This window comes from Emys orbicularis, chromosome 2, assembly GCF_028017835.1.
Source record: "Emys orbicularis isolate rEmyOrb1 chromosome 2, rEmyOrb1.hap1, whole genome shotgun sequence".
Taxonomy (NCBI): Eukaryota; Metazoa; Chordata; order Testudines; family Emydidae; genus Emys; species Emys orbicularis.
The window spans coordinates 211,339,708-211,354,930 of record NC_088684.1 but is presented as its reverse complement, the minus strand read 5'-3'; the positions used below and the strand labels follow the sequence as shown (position 1 = coordinate 211,354,930).

The 15,223-nt window shown below is 69.5% G+C and overlaps 10 non-coding genes and 3 pseudogenes across 10 annotated transcripts; all 13 read right to left on the bottom strand.

Annotated features, from left to right (window-relative positions):
- Positions 1-6: 6 nt before the first annotated feature.
- Positions 7-125, bottom strand: LOC135875401 (5S ribosomal RNA). The gene has a single exon (XR_010561271.1). It is a non-coding gene; the product is annotated as a 5S ribosomal RNA (ribosomal RNA).
- A 1,118-nt stretch (positions 126-1,243) lies between these two features.
- LOC135875271 (5S ribosomal RNA) lies at positions 1,244-1,353 on the bottom strand (annotated as a pseudogene).
- Positions 1,354-2,464: 1,111 nt separating this feature from the next.
- Positions 2,465-2,583, bottom strand: LOC135875279 (5S ribosomal RNA). Its single transcript, XR_010561178.1, has one exon. It is a non-coding gene; the product is annotated as a 5S ribosomal RNA (ribosomal RNA).
- Positions 2,584-3,701: 1,118 nt separating this feature from the next.
- LOC135875400 (5S ribosomal RNA) lies at positions 3,702-3,820 on the bottom strand. Its single transcript, XR_010561270.1, has one exon. It is a non-coding gene; the product is annotated as a 5S ribosomal RNA (ribosomal RNA).
- A 1,118-nt stretch (positions 3,821-4,938) lies between these two features.
- Positions 4,939-5,057, bottom strand: LOC135875389 (5S ribosomal RNA). The gene has a single exon (XR_010561260.1). It is a non-coding gene; the product is annotated as a 5S ribosomal RNA (ribosomal RNA).
- A 1,111-nt stretch (positions 5,058-6,168) lies between these two features.
- On the bottom strand, positions 6,169-6,287 carry LOC135875273 (5S ribosomal RNA). Its single transcript, XR_010561173.1, has one exon. It is a non-coding gene; the product is annotated as a 5S ribosomal RNA (ribosomal RNA).
- Positions 6,288-7,405: 1,118 nt separating this feature from the next.
- On the bottom strand, positions 7,406-7,524 carry LOC135875264 (5S ribosomal RNA). Its single transcript, XR_010561172.1, has one exon. It is a non-coding gene; the product is annotated as a 5S ribosomal RNA (ribosomal RNA).
- A 1,118-nt stretch (positions 7,525-8,642) lies between these two features.
- LOC135875265 (5S ribosomal RNA) lies at positions 8,643-8,752 on the bottom strand (annotated as a pseudogene).
- A 1,111-nt stretch (positions 8,753-9,863) lies between these two features.
- LOC135875263 (5S ribosomal RNA) lies at positions 9,864-9,973 on the bottom strand (annotated as a pseudogene).
- A 1,111-nt stretch (positions 9,974-11,084) lies between these two features.
- Positions 11,085-11,203, bottom strand: LOC135875395 (5S ribosomal RNA). The gene has a single exon (XR_010561266.1). It is a non-coding gene; the product is annotated as a 5S ribosomal RNA (ribosomal RNA).
- A 1,118-nt stretch (positions 11,204-12,321) lies between these two features.
- On the bottom strand, positions 12,322-12,440 carry LOC135875394 (5S ribosomal RNA). The gene has a single exon (XR_010561265.1). It is a non-coding gene; the product is annotated as a 5S ribosomal RNA (ribosomal RNA).
- Positions 12,441-13,558: 1,118 nt separating this feature from the next.
- LOC135875396 (5S ribosomal RNA) lies at positions 13,559-13,677 on the bottom strand. The gene has a single exon (XR_010561267.1). It is a non-coding gene; the product is annotated as a 5S ribosomal RNA (ribosomal RNA).
- A 1,111-nt stretch (positions 13,678-14,788) lies between these two features.
- LOC135875385 (5S ribosomal RNA) lies at positions 14,789-14,907 on the bottom strand. Its single transcript, XR_010561256.1, has one exon. It is a non-coding gene; the product is annotated as a 5S ribosomal RNA (ribosomal RNA).
- Between the last annotated feature and the right edge of the window lie 316 nt (positions 14,908-15,223).

The following is a 15,223-nucleotide window of genomic DNA, read 5'->3' as shown; positions in this document are numbered from 1 at the left end:
GCAAAAAGCCTACAGCACCCAGTATTCCCAGGAGGTCTCCCATCCAACTACTAACCAGGCCCGACCCTGCTTAGCTTCCGAGATCAGACGAGATCGGGCGTGTTCAGGGTGGTATGGCCGTAGACGCTGTTGCCTGCCGCTTTGCCTGCCTTTAAGCAAGCCCGCAGACGAGCCCTGCTTGCTCCGTTCTGCCGATTCCCTCCTCCCCGCCGGCGCAACGCACGCGACAACAGCCTCCGGCCTCGCACCCCTCCCTCGCCACACCAACGCTCCCGCCCCGCACGACGATCCGCGGACCCCGACCCCTGGCCCGCACACACCACGCCTAAGCCTCCTCCCCACCCCCACGCACTCTCTCCTCAGACGGGACCCACACAAACCCGCCACACCACACAAAACCCCGCGCACCGCCACACCCAGGCGCGGATGCCCCCCCGCACACCCGCTGCCGCTCTGCTCTGCTCACACCTCCTGCTGCTCGCCACACCTCACGCCTCCCTGGCGACGCCCTCCCGCACTTGGCCTGCCTTTTGCTCGCTCCGGGAAACCCGGGACGCGCGGCCCGGAGGCCTCGCCCGCGCCCTGCCCCGTCTCCCGCTTCGCAAGGCCCCGGGGGACGCAGGATGGCCCACCGCCTCCGCCTCCCTCTTCCTCCTCCTCCTCCTCCTCCTCCTCAGGGGGATCAGCCCAGAGGCGACCAGCACCCATCTTCCCACTTACTGGCCCCGAGCCGAGGCAGGGACTGCTCCAGGCCCGCAGGCAGCCTTCCCGGACAAAAGGGCCACCTTAGGGCAGCAGCTGCCTCTCTCTCCTCCCACGTTTAAAGGGCCAGCTGCCAAGGAGGCGTGCTGCCAAAGGGCTTCCCTAAAGCAGCCACCCCCAAAGGCCCGGGCTGCGCCTTGCGGCTTTCCTTTCTCCCAGCCTCCCGCTCCCAGCGGCGGAGCTGAAGCGGCTGGCAGGGAGCGCGAGCGCAGGCAGGCCTTGGGGCGCCTGCCGCCGCTGCGGCCAGCTGGCCTCCCACCCACACCTGCTGCCGACGGGGGGCAAGAGCACCGGCTGGTAAAAAAAAGAAACGGGCCACGGGGCCGGGTGCCTAAAGCCCTCGCCCTCGGCAGCGGTGGGCGAGGCGGCGAGGGCCTGGGAGACCTTAGCGGAAGCAAGCCAGGAGGAGGCGGCAAAAGCGCGTGCCCGAGGGAGACCTGCAGGCGGGGAGCGGCAGGGAGCGTGGCGAGGGCAGGCAAAAAGCCTACAGCACCCAGTATGTCTCCCATCCAAGTACTAACCAGGCCCGACCCTGCTTAGCTTCCGAGATTAGACGAGATCGGACGTGTTCAGGGTGGTATGGCCGTAGACGCTGCCGCTTTGCCTGCCTTTAAGCAAGCCCGCAGACGAGCCCTGCTTGCTCCGTTCTGCCGATTCCCTCCTCCCCGCCGGCGCAACGCACGCGACAACAGCCTCCGGCCTCGCACCCCTCCCTCGCCACACCAACGCTCCCGCCCCGCACGACGATCCGCGGACCCCGACCCCTGGCCCGCACACACCACGCCTAAGCCTCCTCCCCACCCCCACGCACTCTCTCCTCAGACGGGACCCACACAAACCCGCCACACCACACAAAACCCCGCGCACCGCCACACCCAGGCGCGGCTGCCCCCCCGCACACCCGCTGCCGCTCTGCTCTGCTCACACCTCCTGCTGCTCGCCACACCTCACGCCTCCCTGGCGATGCCCTCCCGCACTTGGCCTGCCTTTTGCTCGCTCCGGGAAACCCGGGACGCGCGGCCCAGAGGCCTCGCCCGCGCCCTGCCCCGTCTCCCGCTTCGCAAGGCCCCGGGGGACGCAGGATGGCCCACCGCCTCCGCCTCCCTCTTCCTCCTCCTCCTCCTCCTCCTCCTCAGGGGGATCAGCCCAGAGGCGACCAGCACCCATCTTCCCACTTACTGGCCCCGAGCCGAGGCAGGGACTGCTCCAGGCCCGCAGGCAGCCTTCCCGGGCAAAAGGGCCACCTTAGGGCAGCAGCTGCCTCTCTCTCCTCCCACGTTTAAAGGGCCAGCTGCCAAGGAGGCGTGCTGCCAAAGGGCTTCCCTAAAGCAGCCACCCCCAAAGGCCCGGGCTGCGCCTTGCGGCTTTCCTTTCTCCCAGCCTCCCGCTCCCAGCGGCGGAGCTGAAGCGGCTGGCAGGGAGCGCGAGCGCAGGCAGGCCTTGGGGCGCCTGCCGCCGCTGCGGCCAGCTGGCCTCCCACCCACACCTGCTGCCGACGGGGGGCAAGAGCACCGGCTGGTAAAAAAAAGAAACGGGCCACGGGGCCGGGTGCCCAAAGCCCTCGCCCTCGGCAGCGGTGGGCGAGGCGGCGAGGGCCTGGGAGACCTTAGCGGAAGCAAGCCAGGAGGAGGCGGCAAAAGCGCGTGCCCGAGGGAGACCTGCAGGCGGGGAGCGGCAGGGAGCGTGGCGAGGGCAGGCAAAAAGCCTACAGCACCCAGTATTCCCAGGAGGTCTCCCATCCAAGTACTAACCAGGCCCGACCCTGCTTAGCTTCCGAGATCAGACGAGATCGGGCGTGTTCAGGGTGGTATGGCCGTAGACGCTGTTGCCTGCCGCTTTGCCTGCCTTTAAGCAAGCCCGCAGACGAGCCCTGCTTGCTCCGTTCTGCCGATTCCCTCCTCCCCGCCGGCGCAACGCACGCGACAACAGCCTCCGGCCTCGCACCCCTCCCTCGCCACACCAACGCTCCCGCCCCGCACGACGATCCGCGGACCCCGACCCCTGGCCCGCACACACCACGCCTAAGCCTCCTCCCCACCCCCACGCACTCTCTCCTCAGACGGGACCCACACAAACCCGCCACACCACACAAAACCCCGCGCACCGCCACACCCAGGCGCGGCTGCCCCCCCGCACACCCGCTGCCGCTCTGCTCTGCTCACACCTCCTGCTGCTCGCCACACCTCACGCCTCCCTGGCGACGCCCTCCCGCACTTGGCCTGCCTTTTGCTCGCTCCGGGAAACCCGGGACGCGCGGCCCGGAGGCCTCGCCCGCGCCCTGCCCCGTCTCCCGCTTCGCAAGGCCCCGGGGGACGCAGGATGGCCCACCGCCTCCGCCTCCCTCTTCCTCCTCCTCCTCCTCCTCCTCCTCAGGGGGATCAGCCCAGAGGCGACCAGCACCCATCTTCCCACTTACTGGCCCCGAGCCGAGGCAGGGACTGCTCCAGGCCCGCAGGCAGCCTTCCCGGGCAAAAGGGCCACCTTAGGGCAGCAGCTGCCTCTCTCTCCTCCCACGTTTAAAGGGCCAGCTGCCAAGGAGGCGTGCTGCCAAAGGGCTTCCCTAAAGCAGCCACCCCCAAAGGCCCGGGCTGCGCCTTGCGGCTTTCCTTTCTCCCAGCCTCCCGCTCCCAGCGGCGGAGCTGAAGCGGCTGGCAGGGAGCGCGAGCGCAGGCAGGCCTTGGGGCGCCTGCCGCCGCTGCGGCCAGCTGGCCTCCCACCCACACCTGCTGCCGACGGGGGGCAAGAGCACCGGCTGGTAAAAAAAAGAAACGGGCCACGGGGCCGGGTGCCCAAAGCCCTCGCCCTCGGCAGCGGTGGGCGAGGCGGCGAGGGCCTGGGAGACCTTAGCGGAAGCAAGCCAGGAGGAGGCGGCAAAAGCGCGTGCCCGAGGGAGACCTGCAGGCGGGGAGCGGCAGGGAGCGTGGCGAGGGCAGGCAAAAAGCCTACAGCACCCAGTATTCCCAGGAGGTCTCCCATCCAACTACTAACCAGGCCCGACCCTGCTTAGCTTCCGAGATCAGACGAGATCGGGCGTGTTCAGGGTGGTATGGCCGTAGACGCTGTTGCCTGCCGCTTTGCCTGCCTTTAAGCAAGCCCGCAGACGAGCCCTGCTTGCTCCGTTCTGCCGATTCCCTCCTCCCCGCCGGCGCAACGCACGCGACAACAGCCTCCGGCCTCGCACCCCTCCCTCGCCACACCAACGCTCCCGCCCCGCACGACGATCCGCGGACCCCGACCCCTGGCCCGCACACACCACGCCTAAGCCTCCTCCCCACCCCCACGCACTCTCTCCTCAGACGGGACCCACACAAACCCGCCACACCACACAAAACCCCGCGCACCGCCACACCCAGGCGCGGATGCCCCCCCGCACACCCGCTGCCGCTCTGCTCTGCTCACACCTCCTGCTGCTCGCCACACCTCACGCCTCCCTGGCGACGCCCTCCCGCACTTGGCCTGCCTTTTGCTCGCTCCGGGAAACCCGGGACGCGCGGCCCGGAGGCCTCGCCCGCGCCCTGCCCCGTCTCCCGCTTCGCAAGGCCCCGGGGGACGCAGGATGGCCCACCGCCTCCGCCTCCCTCTTCCTCCTCCTCCTCCTCCTCCTCCTCAGGGGGATCAGCCCAGAGGCGACCAGCACCCATCTTCCCACTTACTGGCCCCGAGCCGAGGCAGGGACTGCTCCAGGCCCGCAGGCAGCCTTCCCGGGCAAAAGGGCCACCTTAGGGCAGCAGCTGCCTCTCTCTCCTCCCACGTTTAAAGGGCCAGCTGCCAAGGAGGCGTGCTGCCAAAGGGCTTCCCTAAAGCAGCCACCCCCAAAGGCCCGGGCTGCGCCTTGCGGCTTTCCTTTCTCCCAGCCTCCCGCTCCCAGCGGCGGAGCTGAAGCGGCTGGCAGGGAGCGCGAGCGCAGGCAGGCCTTGGGGCGCCTGCCGCCGCTGCGGCCAGCTGGCCTCCCACCCACACCTGCTGCCGACGGGGGGCAAGAGCACCGGCTGGTAAAAAAAAGAAACGGGCCACGGGGCCGGGTGCCCAAAGCCCTCGCCCTCGGCAGCGGTGGGCGAGGCGGCGAGGGCCTGGGAGACCTTAGCGGAAGCAAGCCAGGAGGAGGCGGCAAAAGCGCGTGCCCGAGGGAGACCTGCAGGCGGGGAGCGGCAGGGAGCGTGGCGAGGGCAGGCAAAAAGCCTACAGCACCCAGTATTCCCAGGAGGTCTCCCATCCAAGTACTAACCAGGCCCGACCCTGCTTAGCTTCCGAGATCAGACGAGATCGGGCGTGTTCAGGGTGGTATGGCTGTAGACGCTGCCGCTTTGCCTGCCTTTAAGCAAGCCCGCAGACGAGCCCGGCTTGCTCCGTTCTGCCGATTCCCTCCTCCCCGCCGGCGCAACGCACGCGACAACAGCCTCCGGCCTCGCACCCCTCCCTCGCCACACCAACGCTCCCGCCCCGCACGACGATCCGCGGACCCCGACCCCTGGCCCGCACACACCACGCCTAAGCCTCCTCCCCACCCCCACGCACTCTCTCCTCAGACGGGACCCACACAAACCCGCCACACCACACAAAACCCCGCGCACCGCCACACCCAGGCGCGGCTGCCCCCCCGCACACCCGCTGCCGCTCTGCTCTGCTCACACCTCCTGCTGCTCGCCACACCTCACGCCTCCCTGGCGACGCCCTCCCGCACTTGGCCTGCCTTTTGCTCGCTCCGGGAAACCCGGGACGCGCGGCCCGGAGGCCTCGCCCGCGCCCTGCCCCGTCTCCCGCTTCGCAAGGCCCCGGGGGACGCAGGATGGCCCACCGCCTCCGCCTCCCTCTTCCTCCTCCTCCTCCTCCTCCTCCTCAGGGGGATCAGCCCAGAGGCGACCAGCACCCATCTTCCCACTTACTGGCCCCGAGCCGAGGCAGGGACTGCTCCAGGCCCGCAGGCAGCCTTCCCGGGCAAAAGGGCCACCTTAGGGCAGCAGCTGCCTCTCTCTCCTCCCACGTTTAAAGGGCCAGCTGCCAAGGAGGCGTGCTGCCAAAGGGCTTCCCTAAAGCAGCCACCCCCAAAGGCCCGGGCTGCGCCTTGCGGCTTTCCTTTCTCCCAGCCTCCCGCTCCCAGCGGCGGAGCTGAAGCGGCTGGCAGGGAGCGCGAGCGCAGGCAGGCCTTGGGGCGCCTGCCGCCGCTGCGGCCAGCTGGCCTCCCACCCACACCTGCTGCCGACGGGGGGCAAGAGCACCGGCTGGTAAAAAAAAGAAACGCGCCACGGGGCCGGGTGCCCAAAGCCCTCGCCCTCGGCAGCGGTGGGCGAGGCGGCGAGGGCCTGGGAGACCTTAGCGGAAGCAAGCCAGGAGGAGGCGGCAAAAGCGCGTGCCCGAGGGAGACCTGCAGGCGGGGAGCGGCAGGGAGCGTGGCGAGGGCAGGCAAAAAGCCTACAGCACCCAGTATTCCCAGGAGGTCTCCCATCCAAGTACTAACCAGGCCCGACCCTGCTTAGCTTCCGAGATCAGACGAGATCGGGCGTGTTCAGGGTGGTATGGCCGTAGACGCTGTTGCCTGCCGCTTTGCCTGCCTTTAAGCAAGCCCGCAGACGAGCCCTGCTTGCTCCGTTCTGCCGATTCCCTCCTCCCCGCCGGCGCAACGCACGCGACAACAGCCTCCGGCCTCGCACCCCTCCCTCGCCACACCAACGCTCCCGCCCCGCACGACGATCCGCGGACCCCGACCCCTGGCCCGCACACACCACGCCTAAGCCTCCTCCCCACCCCCACGCACTCTCTCCTCAGACGGGACCCACACAAACCCGCCACACCACACAAAACCCCGCGCACCGCCACACCCAGGCGCGGATGCCCCCCCGCACACCCGCTGCCGCTCTGCTCTGCTCACACCTCCTGCTGCTCGCCACACCTCACGCCTCCCTGGCGACGCCCTCCCGCACTTGGCCTGCCTTTTGCTCGCTCCGGGAAACCCGGGACGCGCGGCCCGGAGGCCTCGCCCGCGCCCTGCCCCGTCTCCCGCTTCGCAAGGCCCCGGGGGACGCAGGATGGCCCACCGCCTCCGCCTCCCTCTTCCTCCTCCTCCTCCTCCTCCTCCTCAGGGGGATCAGCCCAGAGGCGACCAGCACCCATCTTCCCACTTACTGGCCCCGAGCCGAGGCAGGGACTGCTCCAGGCCCGCAGGCAGCCTTCCCGGGCAAAAGGGCCACCTTAGGGCAGCAGCTGCCTCTCTCTCCTCCCACGTTTAAAGGGCCAGCTGCCAAGGAGGCGTGCTGCCAAAGGGCTTCCCTAAAGCAGCCACCCCCAAAGGCCCGGGCTGCGCCTTGCGGCTTTCCTTTCTCCCAGCCTCCCGCTCCCAGCGGCGGAGCTGAAGCGGCTGGCAGGGAGCGCGAGCGCAGGCAGGCCTTGGGGCGCCTGCCGCCGCTGCGGCCAGCTGGCCTCCCACCCACACCTGCTGCCGACGGGGGGCAAGAGCACCGGCTGGTAAAAAAAAGAAACGCGCCACGGGGCCGGGTGCCCAAAGCCCTCGCCCTCGGCAGCGGTGGGCGAGGCGGCGAGGGCCTGGGAGACCTTAGCGGAAGCAAGCCAGGAGGAGGCGGCAAAAGCGCGTGCCCGAGGGAGACCTGCAGGCGGGGAGCGGCAGGGAGCGTGGCGAGGGCAGGCAAAAAGCCTACAGCACCCAGTATTCCCAGGAGGTCTCCCATCCAAGTACTAACCAGGCCCGACCCTGCTTAGCTTCCGAGATCAGACGAGATCGGGCGTGTTCAGGGTGGTATGGCCGTAGACGCTGTTGCCTGCCGCTTTGCCTGCCTTTAAGCAAGCCCGCAGACGAGCCCTGCTTGCTCCGTTCTGCCGATTCCCTCCTCCCTGCCGGCGCAACGCACGCGACAACAGCCTCCGGCCTCGCACCCCTCCCTCGCCACACCAACGCTCCCGCCCCGCACGACGATCCGCGGACCCCGACCCCTGGCCCGCACACACCACGCCTAAGCCTCCTCCCCACCTCCACGCACTCTCTCCTCAGACGGGACCCACACAAACCCGCCACACCACACAAAACCCCGCGCACCGCCACACCCAGGCGCGGATGCCCCCCCGCACACCCGCTGCCGCTCTGCTCTGCTCACACCTCCTGCTGCTCGCCACACCTCACGCCTCCCTGGCGACGCCCTCCCGCACTTGGCCTGCCTTTTGCTCGCTCCGGGAAACCCGGGACGCGCGGCCCGGAGGCCTCGCCCGCGCCCTGCCCCGTCTCCCGCTTCGCAAGGCCCCGGGGGACGCAGGATGGCCCACCGCCTCCGCCTCCCTCTTCCTCCTCCTCCTCCTCCTCCTCCTCAGGGGGATCAGCCCAGAGGCGACCAGCACCCATCTTCCCACTTACTGGCCCCGAGCCGAGGCAGGGACTGCTCCAGGCCCGCAGGCAGCCTTCCCGGACAAAAGGGCCACCTTAGGGCAGCAGCTGCCTCTCTCTCCTCCCACGTTTAAAGGGCCAGCTGCCAAGGAGGCGTGCTGCCAAAGGGCTTCCCTAAAGCAGCCACCCCCAAAGGCCCGGGCTGCGCCTTGCGGCTTTCCTTTCTCCCAGCCTCCCGCTCCCAGCGGCGGAGCTGAAGCGGCTGGCAGGGAGCGCGAGCGCAGGCAGGCCTTGGGGCGCCTGCCGCCGCTGCGGCCAGCTGGCCTCCCACCCACACCTGCTGCCGACGGGGGGCAAGAGCACCGGCTGGTAAAAAAAAGAAACGGGCCACGGGGCCGGGTGCCTAAAGCCCTCGCCCTCGGCAGCGGTGGGCGAGGCGGCGAGGGCCTGGGAGACCTTAGCGGAAGCAAGCCAGGAGGAGGCGGCAAAAGCGCGTGCCCGAGGGAGACCTGCAGGCGGGGAGCGGCAGGGAGCGTGGCGAGGGCAGGCAAAAAGCCTACAGCACCCAGTATGTCTCCCATCCAAGTACTAACCAGGCCCGACCCTGCTTAGCTTCCGAGATCAGACGAGATCGGGCGTGTTCAGGGTGGTATGGCCGTAGACGCTGCCGCTTTGCCTGCCTTTAAGCAAGCCCGCAGACGAGCCCGGCTTGCTCCGTTCTGCCGATTCCCTCCTCCCTGCCGGCGCAACGCACGCGACAACAGCCTCCGGCCTCGCACCCCTCCCTCGCCACACCAACGCTCCCGCCCCGCACGACGATCCGCGGACCCCGACCCCTGGCCCGCACACACCACGCCTAAGCCTCCTCCCCACCCCCACGCACTCTCTCCTCAGACGGGACCCACACAAACCCGCCACACCACACAAAACCCCGCGCACCGCCACACCCAGGCGCGGCTGCCCCCCCGCACACCCGCTGCCGCTCTGCTCTGCTCACACCTCCTGCTGCTCGCCACACCTCACGCCTCCCTGGCGACGCCCTCCCGCACTTGGCCTGCCTTTTGCTCGCTCCGGGAAACCCGGGACGCGCGGCCCGGAGGCCTCGCCCGCGCCCTGCCCCGTCTCCCGCTTCGCAAGGCCCCGGGGGACGCAGGATGGCCCACCGCCTCCGCCTCCCTCTTCCTCCTCCTCCTCCTCCTCCTCCTCAGGGGGATCAGCCCAGAGGCGACCAGCACCCATCTTCCCACTTACTGGCCCCGAGCCGAGGCAGGGACTGCTCCAGGCCCGCAGGCAGCCTTCCCGGACAAAAGGGCCACCTTAGGGCAGCAGCTGCCTCTCTCTCCTCCCACGTTTAAAGGGCCAGCTGCCAAGGAGGCGTGCTGCCAAAGGGCTTCCCTAAAGCAGCCACCCCCAAAGGCCCGGGCTGCGCCTTGCGGCTTTCCTTTCTCCCAGCCTCCCGCTCCCAGCGGCGGAGCTGAAGCGGCTGGCAGGGAGCGCGAGCGCAGGCAGGCCTTGGGGCGCCTGCCGCCGCTGCGGCCAGCTGGCCTCCCACCCACACCTGCTGCCGACGGGGGGCAAGAGCACCGGCTGGTAAAAAAAAGAAACGGGCCACGGGGCCGGGTGCCTAAAGCCCTCGCCCTCGGCAGCGGTGGGCGAGGCGGCGAGGGCCTGGGAGACCTTAGCGGAAGCAAGCCAGGAGGAGGCGGCAAAAGCGCGTGCCCGAGGGAGACCTGCAGGCGGGGAGCGGCAGGGAGCGTGGCGAGGGCAGGCAAAAAGCCTACAGCACCCAGTATGTCTCCCATCCAAGTACTAACCAGGCCCGACCCTGCTTAGCTTCCGAGATCAGACGAGATCGGGCGTGTTCAGGGTGGTATGGCCGTAGACGCTGCCGCTTTGCCTGCCTTTAAGCAAGCCCGCAGACGAGCCCGGCTTGCTCCGTTCTGCCGATTCCCTCCTCCCTGCCGGCGCAACGCACGCGACAACAGCCTCCGGCCTCGCACCCCTCCCTCGCCACACCAACGCTCCCGCCCCGCACGACGATCCGCGGACCCCGACCCCTGGCCCGCACACACCACGCCTAAGCCTCCTCCCCACCCCCACGCACTCTCTCCTCAGACGGGACCCACACAAACCCGCCACACCACACAAAACCCCGCGCACCGCCACACCCAGGCGCGGCTGCCCCCCCGCACACCCGCTGCCGCTCTGCTCTGCTCACACCTCCTGCTGCTCGCCACACCTCACGCCTCCCTGGCGACGCCCTCCCGCACTTGGCCTGCCTTTTGCTCGCTCCGGGAAACCCGGGACGCGCGGCCCGGAGGCCTCGCCCGCGCCCTGCCCCGTCTCCCGCTTCGCAAGGCCCCGGGGGACGCAGGATGGCCCACCGCCTCCGCCTCCCTCTTCCTCCTCCTCCTCCTCCTCCTCCTCAGGGGGATCAGCCCAGAGGCGACCAGCACCCATCTTCCCACTTACTGGCCCCGAGCCGAGGCAGGGACTGCTCCAGGCCCGCAGGCAGCCTTCCCGGGCAAAAGGGCCACCTTAGGGCAGCAGCTGCCTCTCTCTCCTCCCACGTTTAAAGGGCCAGCTGCCAAGGAGGCGTGCTGCCAAAGGGCTTCCCTAAAGCAGCCACCCCCAAAGGCCCGGGCTGCGCCTTGCGGCTTTCCTTTCTCCCAGCCTCCCGCTCCCAGCGGCGGAGCTGAAGCGGCTGGCAGGGAGCGCGAGCGCAGGCAGGCCTTGGGGCGCCTGCCGCCGCTGCGGCCAGCTGGCCTCCCACCCACACCTGCTGCCGACGGGGGGCAAGAGCACCGGCTGGTAAAAAAAAGAAACGGGCCACGGGGCCGGGTGCCCAAAGCCCTCGCCCTCGGCAGCGGTGGGCGAGGCGGCGAGGGCCTGGGAGACCTTAGCGGAAGCAAGCCAGGAGGAGGCGGCAAAAGCGCGTGCCCGAGGGAGACCTGCAGGCGGGGAGCGGCAGGGAGCGTGGCGAGGGCAGGCAAAAAGCCTACAGCACCCAGTATTCCCAGGAGGTCTCCCATCCAAGTACTAACCAGGCCCGACCCTGCTTAGCTTCCGAGATCAGACGAGATCGGGCGTGTTCAGGGTGGTATGGCCGTAGATGCTGTTGCCTGCCGCTTTGCCTGCCTTTAAGCAAGCCCGCAGACGAGCCCTGCTTGCTCCGTTCTGCCGATTCCCTCCTCCCCGCCGGCGCAACGCACGCGACAACAGCCTCCGGCCTCGCACCCCTCCCTCGCCACACCAACGCTCCCGCCCCGCACGACGATCCGCGGACCCCGACCCCTGGCCCGCACACACCACGCCTAAGCCTCCTCCCCACCCCCACGCACTCTCTCCTCAGACGGGACCCACACAAACCCGCCACACCACACAAAACCCCGCGCACCGCCACACCCAGGCGCGGATGCCCCCCCGCACACCCGCTGCCGCTCTGCTCTGCTCACACCTCCTGCTGCTCGCCACACCTCACGCCTCCCTGGCGACGCCCTCCCGCACTTGGCCTGCCTTTTGCTCGCTCCGGGAAACCCGGGACGCGCGGCCCGGAGGCCTCGCCCGCGCCCTGCCCCGTCTCCCGCTTCGCAAGGCCCCGGGGGACGCAGGATGGCCCACCGCCTCCGCCTCCCTCTTCCTCCTCCTCCTCCTCCTCCTCCTCAGGGGGATCAGCCCAGAGGCGACCAGCACCCATCTTCCCACTTACTGGCCCCGAGCCGAGGCAGGGACTGCTCCAGGCCCGCAGGCAGCCTTCCCGGGCAAAAGGGCCACCTTAGGGCAGCAGCTGCCTCTCTCTCCTCCCACGTTTAAAGGGCCAGCTGCCAAGGAGGCGTGCTGCCAAAGGGCTTCCCTAAAGCAGCCACCCCCAAAGGCCCGGGCTGCGCCTTGCGGCTTTCCTTTCTCCCAGCCTCCCGCTCCCAGCGGCGGAGCTGAAGCGGCTGGCAGGGAGCGCGAGCGCAGGCAGGCCTTGGGGCGCCTGCCGCCGCTGCGGCCAGCTGGCCTCCCACCCACACCTGCTGCCGACGGGGGGCAAGAGCACCGGCTGGTAAAAAAAAGAAACAGGCCACGGGGCCGGGTGCCCAAAGCCCTCGCCCTCGGCAGCGGTGGGCGAGGCGGCGAGGGCCTGGGAGACCTTAGCGGAAGCAAGCCAGGAGGAGGCGGCAAAAGCGCGTGCCCGAGGGAGACCTGCAGGCGGGGAGCGGCAGGGAGCGTGGCGAGGGCAGGCAAAAAGCCTACAGCACCCAGTATTCCCAGGAGGTCTCCCATCCAAGTACTAACCAGGCCCGACCCTGCTTAGCTTCCGAGATCAGACGAGATCGGGCGTGTTCAGGGTGGTGTGGCCGTAGACGCTGTTGCCTGCCGCTTTGCCTGCCTTTAAGCAAGCCCGCAGACGAGCCCTGCTTGCTCCGTTCTGCCGATTCCCTCCTCCCCGCCGGCGCAACGCACGCGACAACAGCCTCCGGCCTCGCACCCCTCCCTCGCCACACCAACGCTCCCGCCCCGCACGACGATCCGCGGACCCCGACCCCTGGCCCGCACACACCACGCCTAAGCCTCCTCCCCACCCCCACGCACTCTCTCCTCAGACGGGACCCACACAAACCCGCCACACCACACAAAACCCCGCGCACCGCCACACCCAGGCGCGGATGCCCCCCCGCACACCCGCTGCCGCTCTGCTCTGCTCACACCTCCTGCTGCTCGCCACACCTCACGCCTCCCTGGCGACGCCCTCCCGCACTTGGCCTGCCTTTTGCTCGCTCCGGGAAACCCGGGACGCGCGGCCCGGAGGCCTCGCCCGCGCCCTGCCCCGTCTCCCGCTTCGCAAGGCCCCGGGGGACGCAGGATGGCCCACCGCCTCCGCCTCCCTCTTCCTCCTCCTCCTCCTCCTCCTCCTCAGGGGGATCAGCCCAGAGGCGACCAGCACCCATCTTCCCACTTACTGGCCCCGAGCCGAGGCAGGGACTGCTCCAGGCCCGCAGGCAGCCTTCCCGGGCAAAAGGGCCACCTTAGGGCAGCAGCTGCCTCTCTCTCCTCCCACGTTTAAAGGGCCAGCTGCCAAGGAGGCGTGCTGCCAAAGGGCTTCCCTAAAGCAGCCACCCCCAAAGGCCCGGGCTGCGCCTTGCGGCTTTCCTTTCTCCCAGCCTCCCGCTCCCAGCGGCGGAGCTGAAGCGGCTGGCAGGGAGCGCGAGCGCAGGCAGGCCTTGGGGCGCCTGCCGCCGCTGCGGCCAGCTGGCCTCCCACCCACACCTGCTGCCGACGGGGGGCAAGAGCACCGGCTGGTAAAAAAAAGAAACGGGCCACGGGGCCGGGTGCCCAAAGCCCTCGCCCTCGGCAGCGGTGGGCGAGGCGGCGAGGGCCTGGGAGACCTTAGCGGAAGCAAGCCAGGAGGAGGCGGCAAAAGCGCGTGCCCGAGGGAGACCTGCAGGCGGGGAGCGGCAGGGAGCGTGGCGAGGGCAGGCAAAAAGCCTACAGCACCCAGTATTCCCAGGAGGTCTCCCATCCAAGTACTAACCAGGCCCGACCCTGCTTAGCTTCCGAGATCAGACGAGATCGGGCGTGTTCAGGGTGGTATGGCCGTAGACGCTGCCGCTTTGCCTGCCTTTAAGCAAGCCCGCAGACGAGCCCGGCTTGCTCCGTTCTGCCGATTCCCTCCTCCCCGCCGGCGCAACGCACGCGACAACAGCCTCCGGCCTCGCACCCCTCCCTCGCCACACCAACGCTCCCGCCCCGCACGACGATCCGCGGACCCCGACCCCTGGCCCGCACACACCACGCCTAAGCCTCCTCCCCACCCCCACGCACTCTCTCCTCAGACGGGACCCACACAAACCCGCCACACCACACAAAACCCCGCGCACCGCCACACCAAGGCGCGGCTGCCCCCCCGCACACCCGCTGCCGCTCTGCTCTGCTCACACCTCCTGCTGCTCGCCACACCTCACGCCTCCCTGGCGACGCCCTCCCGCACTTGGCCTGCCTTTTGCTCGCTCCGGGAAACCCGGGACGCGCGGCCCGGAGGCCTCGCCCGCGCCCTGCCCCGTCTCCCGCTTCGCAAGGCCCCGGGGGACGCAGGATGGCCCACCGCCTCCGCCTCCCTCTTCCTCCTCCTCCTCCTCCTCCTCCTCAGGGGGATCAGCCCAGAGGCGACCAGCACCCATCTTCCCACTTACTGGCCCCGAGCCGAGGCAGGGACTGCTCCAGGCCCGCAGGCAGCCTTCCCGGGCAAAAGGGCCACCTTAGGGCAGCAGCTGCCTCTCTCTCCTCCCACGTTTAAAGGGCCAGCTGCCAAGGAGGCGTGCTGCCAAAGGGCTTCCCTAAAGCAGCCACCCCCAAAGGCCCGGGCTGCGCCTTGCGGCTTTCCTTTCTCCCAGCCTCCCGCTCCCAGCGGCGGAGCTGAAGCGGCTGGCAGGGAGCGCGAGCGCAGGCAGGCCTTGGGGCGCCTGCCGCCGCTGCGGCCAGCTGGCCTCCCACCCACACCTGCTGCCGACGGGGGGCAAGAGCACCGGCTGGTAAAAAAAAGAAACGGGCCACGGGGCCGGGTGCCCAAAGCCCTCGCCCTCGGCAGCGGTGGGCGAGGCGGCGAGGGCCTGGGAGACCTTAGCGGAAGCAAGCCAGGAGGAGGCGGCAAAAGCGCGTGCCCGAGGGAGACCTGCAGGCGGGGAGCGGCAGGGAGCGTGGCGAGGGCAGGCAAAAAGCCTACAGCACCCAGTATTCCCAGGAGGTCTCCCATCCAAGTACTAACCAGGCCCGACCCTGCTTAGCTTCCGAGATCAGACGAGATCGGGCGTGTTCAGGGTGGTATGGCCGTAGACGCTGCCGCTTTGCCTGCCTTTAAGCAAGCCCGCAGACGAGCCCGGCTTGCTCCGTTCTGCCGATTCCCTCCTCCCCGCCGGCGCAACGCACGCGACAACAGCCTCCGGCCTCGCACCCCTCCCTCGCCACACCAACGCTCCCGCCCCGCACGACGATCCGCGGACCCCGACCCCTGGCCCGCACACACCACGCCTAAGCCTCCTCCCCACCCCCACGCACTCTCTCCTCAGACGGGACCCACACAAACCCGCCACACCACACAAAACCCCGCGCACCGCCACACCCAGGCGCGGCTGCCCCCCCGCACACCCGCTG